The sequence below is a fragment of the Chenopodium album genome, chromosome 11 (genome assembly GCF_948465745.1).
Source record: "Chenopodium album chromosome 11, dcCheAlbu1.1, whole genome shotgun sequence".
In the NCBI taxonomy this organism is placed as follows: domain Eukaryota; kingdom Viridiplantae; phylum Streptophyta; class Magnoliopsida; order Caryophyllales; family Amaranthaceae; genus Chenopodium; species Chenopodium album.
This window is the reverse complement of record NC_137844.1, coordinates 15,670,498-15,680,526: the sequence shown is the minus strand read 5'-3', so window position 1 is coordinate 15,680,526 and position 10,029 is coordinate 15,670,498. Positions and strand designations below refer to the sequence as shown.

At 31.8% G+C, this 10,029-nt stretch overlaps 1 long non-coding RNA gene across 1 annotated transcript; it reads left to right on the top strand.

Moving 5' to 3' along the window:
• The first annotated feature begins 1,479 nt into the window (after positions 1-1,479).
• Positions 1,480-7,291, top strand: LOC145568655 (uncharacterized). The gene is made up of 3 exons (XR_014095871.1): positions 1,480-1,668; positions 4,746-4,766; positions 6,680-7,291. It is a non-coding gene; the product is annotated as an uncharacterized LOC145568655 (long non-coding RNA).
• Positions 7,292-10,029: the final 2,738 nt, after the last annotated feature.

Below are 10,029 nucleotides of genomic sequence, written 5' to 3'. Positions count from 1 at the left end.
GACTTTTTTGCCCCTGGTATGGGACAAAGGTGTCCCTACCGGGTAGTGGTCCATCACATCTCGGGGTTAAGGAAGGAATTAGAGGAGACTTAGAAAAAGGGGTGGGAATCAATACTAATATCTAATATTTAAAGACAATATAGAGTGCCACGTGTACATTAAGTCCCTTCACATATTCATCTGATTTTTATCTTTTTGTTTCTTGGACTCGAGTTTTTTCCCAAACAATGTTTCCCTTCAGTTCACCATTTATCCTTTCCTTTCTACAATTTCACCCATACGACACATCAATCCTTCCAATTTTCCAGTTTATTTATACATCAATCTCCTCCGCTCGAGATGTTCTTTCTCTTTACCTACGCTCTTCAGTTTCTCTCTTTTTTTTTTTAATTCTATTTAATTTCTAAATTTCATCTCTCTTTCATTCCTTTTACCAAATTCAATTTTAGGTTTGGATTGTATTTATCTTCCCCAGTTTTGAATTTTAGAAGCAGGTAATTCCTTATTTTGATATTAATTTTATTTTTGTTAGGGATTTCTTCACTTGAAAAATTATACAATAAATTTTTTGATAATTTCTGGTATAATAAGCTAATAAGGAACACTCCAATTGTTGCACGTTAGTTTGTGATAGTTGCTTTGTATTTGATTATCAAACTACTTGATTATTTCGATGTTCATCAAACCAATTTCATTTAAATATATTTCATATTAAATTTCGAATTCCCTGCAAATATGAATTTCTATTGTAATTTACAAGGGAATATGACTTTAGAGGAAATGATGCACTACTACAAAATTGGGCTTAAGTAACACTCATTGCTAACACTTTATAAATTTCATGATTGTTTGATTTTTACGTAACATTTTTGTAACATTCTAATATTAGGTAACACTTTTTGTAACACTGTAAAATTAGATAACACTTTAATGTAACACTTTGATATTAGATAGCATTTGGTTGTAACACTTAATTTGATATGCTAAATCGTTCTTTCTTATTAATTTTTTTTTCTTATCTTTACCCAATATTTACTTGAATCACCTATTCTTTAAATCATTACATTCACCCACCTTTATAAATATTAAATCATTACTAAACTTGAATCACCTTTTGGCTTTATTCATACGGTTTCACTACAAGAAAGTGTTACAAATATAGAAGCTTTTGTAATGACTTTTTCAAAGGGGAAGCTGGCAATTTTTGTTGTTGGAAAATTTAATTTACAAATTTTGACTTTTTTTTTTACACGAAAAATTGTTTACGCACTTAAAAACATCACTATAGTGAATTAGTGATAAAGTGATAACTGAACACGTATGACGTGTCACACAAGTAAAATACAAAGCCGCTTTGAAAATTTCACTTCTAAAATAAAATGGGAATTTTTTTTTTTGAGGAAAAATAAAATAGGAAATTAATACTCCGTACTCCGTATCCCGCTTTCACTCCTAGTCCCACCTCACTCATAAGCTCCCACGAAACCCTTAATTTTTCCTCTAGTAACCACCGCAATCACTCTCTCTATTTCAGAAAGAGGAATCCAAATCTAAACCCGTCGCCGCCACCACCACGCACCACCACCGTCGTTACCTCTACCGCCGTTGTTAGAGTCGCTGGGGCAATGGCTTGAAACTAGTTATGATTTCCGATTGTCGCTTCTTTGAGTAAGTTCGTTCCTTCTCTCATTGCCAAAGAATAACTTAATGTTGTCCTGTTTTCCCTTGTTTTTTTTATTGCTAATAATGTTGATTCCATTATTGTTACAGAATTATGTAATTTAAAGAAATGAAGAATTAGTTATTTATGAATTGAATTCTCAGGGGAAAAAATTATTTATTATATTGCATTTCTATATTTGTCCAAATTGAATAGCTTTGTGATCTTTTATTCAATTTTATGTTGTGATTATATATTGATAGTAAAATTTTATAAGACCTAGTCTTGTTATTCAAATTACTTGGTGGTTTTCAACAGTTTAGTTTTTTTTTTTTTTTTTTTTTTTTTTTTTTTTTTTTTTGTATTTTAACCATGGGTTTATTTAGACAGTAAGGTTTGATATAAGATGGAGATGGGTTGATGTTTAAATTGAGGGAAAAAGTTGAATTGGAATGTGTTAACTAACTCTTAATTTTGTTTTTTATTTGTTTGGAGTAATGGTTTAGAAGAGGAGTTTGAAAATGTAGAAATATGATAGAGTACAATGTCAAATTATTTTCGTTGTTAGCTGCATGATTAGTAGAATTTAATCAATGTTGGAGCAGCAATAACTTTATGTTCCTAAAACCAAACTAATACTATAATAAAGAGCACAATGTCATTGACAGGCGAAAAACTAGGTCGTTGACTAATCCTCCCTAGTGTCAAACAAAATTTATAATCACTTAACAAACCTAGATACGAGTATAAAGGTAAGTCAAGGGTCGAACCACTAGGAACAGTTATGTTCAAGTGCTTTCAATTGTGCGCCTAAGCTAGGTCGAAATCATGGGGTGAAGAGGTAACACTAGCAACTACCAAAACAAAGACTCAAACAAATAAAACACTAGGGAATGGGGATCAACAAGTAATCATGATAATTGCAACAACTTGGGAAGAACACACTATTAGAAAAAATGTCATGTAATGCCTTATTAGTAACTGACATATGTTATGCTAGTTACCAAAATACCAATAGTAACCAGGAAGAAAAGAAGAGGAGATGAGAAGAGTAAGAAGACCCTACACCTAGCAGGCTAGCAGCACAAACGAAGAATGGAAAAAAAAGAAGAACTGATGTCAGTATTAAGGGCAACATAAGGAAAAAAAAAAGGAAGCAAAGGCATTACAAGGAAGTAATTGTTCCTAAGCTACAGTACTCGCATTTGAACAGTGTTTTTGCTATCCATATTTTAGGGTTTAGGGATAACTCCACATGCATATTTGTACTATCAACTATTAGTTTTAAGAAATCTACAATTATCTTAATTCTCGTGAAAAAATCCAACTAGGCTCTTAATAAAAGGACAAAGGGAGTATTAAATTATTGTACTATGTTTATTTGAGTGAGTGTGCTCAACAATGTGGTGGTACAAAATGTGCTTATTATGTAATAAGATATATGTATGAGATAGTTTCTTTCCATAACGATTGCAAGGGTAATTTTGCATGAGGTTAGTGATGAATTTGCCTCTTTTGCAAGTTAAAATGCTTTGTACACGTATTTTGGCCGATGTTTTATTTTTAAAAAACTATAATAAACATGTGTTTTTTTTTATATTTGCAAGAGTATTTGGCAAGACTTGCAACCTACAGCGATGTATAATGGGAATGGGCTAAGTTTTATAGACTTAATATTTTGTTGAAAGACTAGTTATTATTATTGATCGTTGTTATGATTAATCGCATTTAGCTTAATAAAACAATATAACACATTTGAATCTACTTTATTAAGCTTACTAGTTATTGTTATTACATTCCTAAATTATAAATCAATAATTTTTTTTTATTAAAGTTGTAATTGTTTTGTGGAAAGTGTAGTTTATTTTGTTGTATTTTTGTGGATGAATTCGGGTTGTGTAGAATTATTTGGAGTGTTTGATTTTATTGTATGTTGTGGGTGAATTCAAGTTATGTGGAATTATTTGGAGTACGTGTTTGGTTAGTTCAATTGTAACAGGTTTTAACCCATTTGACGACGGTTGTTCGGTAGGATATACTATCAAGCTTGTTGTATACAAATCAAATATTTATATATTAAAGAAATTATATGTTTATTAGTGTAGACACCCAAATGTGTCTCCCCAAAACCAAACCCAGTGATGAATACCTTTCGCGTCATTTGATTATCGAACGAAGTGAAAGTGTGGAAAGTCTAATGATGAGGATGTTGTTTTTATTAAAATATCTCTTTTTCTGTTTTTGAAAATATTTCTTTTCCTACTCTTATTTTATGAAAAGTAGCCAGTCCATTTTGGTTTGGTCCATGATAAAGGTCCAATAATAGTGTAGTTGGAATGGGCTCAAAAAGAGCTTTCCTATGATATATTATGGACCCAATTCCGATGATTTATGAGGAAGTTATGGATTAAATTATATTAGGCCCAGTGATTTTCAAAGGTGGCCCGATGATCTAGAGGAGGGCTTATTAACTATTATTTTAAAAGAAAGGATGTTTTATTTAGAATAAAATATATTAAATCTAATTTCGAAAACTGCTCGGACGCTTAATTACCTCCAACCGGTGTTGAAGGTAATTACTCGTGGAAAAGCGAATTGACTTTTGGACCAGCGCGAGACGACGACGTCGTCCCCAGGCGCTGACCTTCGTCGCCTGGCGTTGGCCTTCGTCGCCTGGCGACGAGCTCGTCGTTTGGCGCTGACTCCTGTCGTTTGCGACAAGAGGAGTTTTTATTCCGAATATGATTTTCTTTGATCCCGTGCTATTTTTCTTATAAATAAGGGTCGTATCTCCCTGTTTTAAAATCATCTACATTCATCATTCATCAACAATCACCAATCATCTCTCTATTCTCTCTCTAAAAGCTAGAAGCTTTCTCTCTCTATTCTTTTTCTAAACCTTCTCTCACAAAATTCCACATACATTAGCTCTAGACACACCTAGCCAAGTTCGAAGTTGCCTTCGCCCTAGACGTGAAAGGTTTGATATTTCTGAGGGTTTGGTCCCCAATCTCTATTTCAATTATTTGATTTAATTGTTTTATTATTTTCCTTGAAGTTACTAACGTGTGTATTTTGTTATTAGAAAGAGGTACGAGACATCGAAGTAAGTAATTTAATTGTTTTATTGATCTTTTGATATAGAAATCATGCTTAGATTGTTTTGTTGATTCCTAGTATCATGTTAGGATGTTTTATTGCTTCCTAGTATCATGTTTAGGGATAACTAATATTTCTAATATCATGTATAATTATTATGATACTTCCTATTTCTTTCCTAATATCATGGTAGTATCATGTTAGGGCTAAAGCTTTGATCTTTAATGCTTAGTGACATGCTAGGGTTTGTTATTAATCTTGTTAGTATCATGCTTAGGATCTTGCTATTATTCTGCTTTGAGATTGAGAATATTATTATGATGATGATTGTTATTATGTTGCTTGATATTATATTTATTTATTGTTATTGCTTGATCACGCCCTCTCTTGCAGGTTTAAAGGGAATTTATACTTGTAATCACGCTTAATAAGATAATTAATAATCTTGTTTAGGTTAATATGATTATAATTCAAGTGATTGCCAATAATAGATTTGTTTGTGCATTAAATTCAACCAACATAGATAAACAGGTTTAGGGTTAATTTATTGGTTGTATGTTAGTCAGAAAGCGCACATGAATACGAGAAGAATAAAGTAGAGGCCTATTTTTAGGGCAGATTTAATCTCTTTTAGGTTGAATTTGTACCTTCATCCCCGAACTTCCAGTCATGGTTCCAGACCTATTGGAGTTAACGATCTCTGTTAAGGGGTGTAACCTTCACCATGTGAATGGTTTACAAGTTCCTAAAACTTGTTGGCGACTCTTTTACTCTAGCTTCCTTCCCTTTGGACGCCACCATGCTTAGGTGTATGATCACAGTGGGGCTCAAGTGTGGGATGGCTTGAAATATTCCCTACAATTAGTAGCTGTCGTAGTCTAATGCTAGTTACTAATTTTTTTTTTTTTTTAAAAACAAGAAAAAAACTATTTGTAGCTGGCGTTAGACTATGCCAGTTACATATAATACCTTAATTATAAGAAAGAAAGAGGGAAAGGAAGAGTACATTAGAGGGAGTGGCAGAGCAAGTAGGAAGAATGTGATTGCCATTGAAAAGGAAGCGAGCGGGTGCCATGTTGTGTGTTGTTAACTTGGTAGTATTTGTTAAATGCCTTTGCTATCTTTGATTTCCGAAGCACCTTTATAAATGTTGCCTTATCATTCTGTATATATACAAATTAATCATATAGTTGTAGTAAATCAAACGTACCTGATTGACAAACTTGAGATACATAAAGTTAGGATTAATTGTTTGGAGGGGTTGTGGTTGGTCATTAGACTCGATTATTGCAGTTTCTTCCGTTTTTATGTTTTGTGAGTTATGGTTGTAATTTTGTTGTAAATGGTTTGTAGAATGAAAGATAGGTTGAATAATAGAGGAGGAGCTTTTACGGGAAAGAAGGGAGTCTTCAACACTTAACTGTGAAATTGTAAAACTAATGTACTTCGTATTTTTAAAATGTCCAATGGAAAATATGGTGCTTAATCTTGGGTTTCCACAATTTTTGGGCTACTTTTTACTCATCCAAAACCCTTTAATCCATAAACCTTAAAAGCCAAATTGGGTATGGGAATTTTGATCGATTTATAGTCATTTGTTCATTTCAAGGTACACTAAATTTTTGTTCTTATGGGTTAAATTCTGATTTTATTAACTGCATTGCACTTAACATCTAATTGTGTGGAGTTTTCTGAGAATTTTTTCAAAGTTTAATTTTTTGTCGATTTTTTTTCCCTAATAATTTGTTGCGTGGGCTTTGTTTATTTTTTCTTTTATTGGTGGGAAATCTTATTTGATATATATTCCCTTTCTAGCTATTGTTAAACCGTGTGCTTTTTTTAGACATTGTTTGAATTTAGCATTCGATTGGATCATGGAAGGATAAAAAAAAATATTGATTGTTGGGCACACTCTTGCAGGGAAATGGGTTCTACAATAGGATGTGAATTATGTGGGTGACGTCGGAAGATAATTTCTACCATCTTTATTTTGTGTGTTTGATATATTTGAATGTGAAGATTGTGATCCATTTTAAGTATGAGTTTGATTATTTTGATCTTTGTTTATACTTATATTTGGATTATCTTTAGGAATTGCAATGTTTGCTAATAGAGATATAACATAAAGGATAGTCAAGAGTATGTAAGACCGGAGATGGTTGATTCCCAAAGTAGTAGTAGCCAAACTAATGTCAATTAGTTTAAATTTGAAATTAGTTAATTAATCTTGTAGTAGCCAATCTAATGTCAATTAGTACGCCTATTTAATCTTCCAGGTTTAAATGACGTTTAGAAACAAAACTAATTAATAATGTAATGTAATTTTTTTTTTTTTGTAAAAACAAAATAAAATGAGATAATGTCGTGCTTTTTTAAAACCTCATCACGTGAGTAATGAATTGCGTTTTCTACTTGTAATGACCTTTACAAAAACACAAAACGTGAGTAGTTTATTACGCTTTCTACTTGTAACGACCTTTAATAAAAAAAAAACACAAAAAAAAAAAAACTAATCACCCAAAAAAAAGGGAAAAAAACACGAACCCGGCAAAACACATGTACATATATACATATTAGAAGTGAAATTGAAACTAAGGGGGAAAAAACGTGCCTACATTGTTGCTTATAAGAGTACAATTTCATTTGCGTGTGTCAAGTAAAGGTGATCAACAAATGCAGTGTATTAAGATATTGTGATAATTTTGTTAAAACCAATAATCAAATGTGCCTTCTAAGCCTCTAAACAATTACTTAGGTAGTTAATTGCATGTTCTCCTTGTAATTAGATGCTACTTACAAGTGATTAGTCTGAAATTTACATGCATTTGATTGATATGTGGTTCTTATTTTTCTTTTTTTTGGATATAAATAAGTAATACATGCTCCTTTATTTTTAGTGAATGACCACACTATGCAAAGTACATGTACATTAATTAAATAAGCTATAGCATAGAAGTATTGAGTACTTTAGTGTATTGTAGGGTAGGTAGGGTATTCAGGTTGAGTTGGTGAAAATATTTGTACTAAAATATTGCTCTTTAATTTAGAGTTCACAAAGTAGAAAGGTTCTACAGTAACTTTGCACTTCTTATTGCTTGTGTGGTTTGGGTTACAGTGAAGTCACTTGCATGAGTCTTTCTACATACAACACAAGAAGAAAAATAAAGGGGAATCGCTGAAAAGCAAAATGAAAGGGAGGGAGGAAAACCAGGAAGAAAAGAAGAGGAGATGAAAAGAGTCAGAAGACCATACACCTAGCAGGCTAGCAGCACAAACGAAGAATGGAAAAAAAAAAGTAGAACTAATGTCAGTTTTAAGGGCAACATAAGGAAAAAAAAAAAGGAAGCAAGGGCATTACAGGAAAGTAACTGTTCCTAAGCTACAGTACCCTCATTTGAACAGTTTTTTTGCTATCCATATTTTAGGGTTTAGGGATAACTCCACATGCATATTTGTACTATCAACTATTAGTTTTAAGAAATCTACAATTATCTTAATTCTCGTGAAAAAACCCAACTAGGCTCTTAATAAAAGGACGAAGGGAGTATTAAATTATTGTACTATGTTTATTTGAGTGAGTGTGCTCAACAATGTGGTGGTACCAAATGTGCTTATTATGTAATAAGATATATGTATGAGATAGTTTCCTTCCATAACAATTGCAAGGGTAATTTGCATGAGGTTAGTGATGAATTTGCCTCTTTTTGCAAGTTAAAATGCTTTATACACGTATTTTGGCCGATGTTTTATTTTTAAAAAACTATAATAAACATGTGTTTTATTATATTTGCAGGAGTATTTGGCAAGACTTGTAACCTACAACGATGTATAATTGGAATGGGCTAAGTTTTGTAGATTTAATATTTTGTTGAAAGACTACTTATTATTATTGATCATTGTTATGATTAATCGCATTTAGCTTAATAAAACAATATAACACATTTGAATCTACTTTTATTAAGCCTACTAGTTATTGTTATTACATTCCTAAATTATAAATCAATAATTTTTTTATTAAAGTTTTAATTGTTTTGTGGAAGGTGTAGTTTATTTTGTTGTATTTTTGTGGATGAATTCAAGTTGTGTGGAATTATTTGGAGTGTTTGATTGTATTGTATGTTGTGGGTGAATTCAAGTTATGTGGAATTATTTGGAGTACGTGTTTGGTTAGTTGAATTGTAACAGGTTGTAACAGGTTTTAACCCATTTGAAGATGGATTGTTCAATATGATATACTATCAAGCTTGTTGTATACGAATCAAATATTTATATATAAAAAAATATATGTTTATTAGTAACTAGCATAGCCTAACGCCAGTTACAAATAATTTTTATATGTTTATTAGTAACTGGCATAGCCTAACGCCAGTTACAAATAGTTACAAATAATACGCTAATTGTAACCGGCGTAACTTAACGCCAGTTACGAATAGTATGCTTTCTAACTTGAAAAATAGACTATTTGTAACTAGCGTTAGGTTAAGCCAGTTACGAATAGTACATTATTAGTAACTAATATTAGTCAGTTACAAATAATTTTCACTAGTTGTAACGGTGGCAATAGCAACCAACGATGCTAGTTACTAAAAGTCAATTTCGCCAGTTACAAATAGAATTTTTTTCCACTAGTGACATGCCAATCAATGGTTGTGAAGACTAATGATAAGAGACATCAATTGGAATCAAAGAGCTATCTCCTAATCGTTAAGCTAGTGGTCTCTATGAATAACAAACTAGGAGAATCACAATTCAAACCAATCGACAATTGCAATTCCTAAATCAATAGGCCGTGTCATTAGAAATCACAATGCAATCTAGCATAGTTCTCAAGGCCTAATCAAACTACACACATGCAAACTTACATTAATCACTTTAATCTCAACCGTCTATCAACATAATTCCCAAATTAATCACAATCAATCAATCATACAAGTTTCACCCAATCCCTAGAAAACAACTACTCAAGAATCATCATCTAATCAACAAGCAACTATAGAAATCAAGAATCAACAAAATATGAAGAACAATTACACTAATCAAGAATCAAACATCAAAATCAAATCAAATCAAACATGAAATTAAACAAAGCAATAAAATGAGATAGAGTTAGAAATCCTCATTGATTGATTATGGAGATCTTCAGTACAATTATCACCTTGAATCTTCAATCTCTCAAATTACCAATGAAATCCCTCACTTTCTCTCTCTAAATCTACTCCTAAAACTAACCATAGATCTAGAGAGAGAAGCTCTCAACTAAGCTAAGAAAA